This window comes from Bos javanicus, chromosome 26 (assembly GCF_032452875.1).
Source record: "Bos javanicus breed banteng chromosome 26, ARS-OSU_banteng_1.0, whole genome shotgun sequence".
Classification (NCBI taxonomy): Eukaryota; Metazoa; Chordata; class Mammalia; order Artiodactyla; family Bovidae; genus Bos; species Bos javanicus.
Genome location: NC_083893.1, coordinates 6,496,004 through 6,497,253, shown reverse-complemented (window position 1 = coordinate 6,497,253; position 1,250 = coordinate 6,496,004). Strand labels below are relative to the sequence as shown.

At 37.4% G+C, this 1,250-nt stretch overlaps 1 pseudogene; it reads left to right on the top strand.

Moving 5' to 3' along the window:
- Positions 1–244: 244 nt before the first annotated feature.
- Positions 245–646, top strand: LOC133239654 (centromere protein W-like; annotated as a pseudogene).
- Positions 647–1,250: the final 604 nt, after the last annotated feature.

The following is a 1,250-nucleotide window of genomic DNA, read 5'->3' as shown; positions in this document are numbered from 1 at the left end:
AAACTATGGGAATGACACACTAAGTAGCCATTGTTTCCAGACAGTGTTTGTACTCTTAAATTATCCAAAGAGAACTCATTAAAAATCTTATAAGAAGGGCAGATTCAAACGTTCCGGCCGGGGTCTCGGGGCCTGTGGGAGCGTCTGAGTCGGGGTTCTTGGTGTACTCGCTGGCCTGAGCTTCAGTGCTGCGCAACGAAGACCCAGGAAATTGAGGCGGCTGCTGCCAAAACCCACGGTGAGAATGGCGCTCTCCACCACGTCTCGCAGAGGAAGATGATAAGGCGCAAGGCTCCTCGCGGCTTTCTAAAGCGCGTTTTCAAGCGACAGAAGCCTCACCTTCGTTTGGAGACGAGTAGCGACCTACGGGTGCATCTGTTTACTCTTTGTTCATCGATTAGCAGAAGAGTCACGGATAAATGCTTGTGGGAGTAAGTGTGGAGTCATTAAAAAGGAGCATGTACTGGCTGCAGCAAAGGTAATTCTAAAGAAGAGCAGAGGTTAGAAGTCAAAGAACACATATTTGAAAATTGTATGATGTATTATTTTAGGTGGTAACAGATCATGAAAGCACTTTTTATAAAGTAGTTAATATTGTGTATTAAAATATTGGCTAGTTGAAAAAAAATCTTATAAGAATTAAAAGAAGTTGTTACCTGATAAATATATAAAGCCCAATAATTTAACCTTTGCTTTTAACTGTTTAGAAACTATGATCACAATATGCTATTTTTAATAGTTGTGTTGTTCAGTTGCTCAGCTGTGTCTGACTCTTTGGACCCCACAGAATACAGCATGCCAGGTTTCCCTGTCCTAATAGTACTTCAGATATAAATATTTGGAAATATTGAATGGAAATATTAAGAAAATGAATGAGCATGTCAATGAATGGTAATTGTGCTGAGAAGCACTGTAGAAGATATGATTAAATAGGAAATATGATCTTGATAGATTGATATTATAAATATCAAGTCATTACAAATTTATATATTTATGTCATTTCCATTAAACTTAAAATAGTTTCCTTAGGAGGAATATTGATGAAAAATAGTCATTATTATCATTACTAAATTCTTTCTATGCTATGGGCACCTCAAATTTAAACATTTTACATATACTAATGCTAGTAAAGTAATGCTTAAAATTCTCCAAGCCAGACTTCAGCAATACATGAACTGTGAACTTCCAGATGTTCAAACTGGTTTTAGAAAAGGCAGAGGAACCAGAGATCAAATTGCCAACATCTGCTG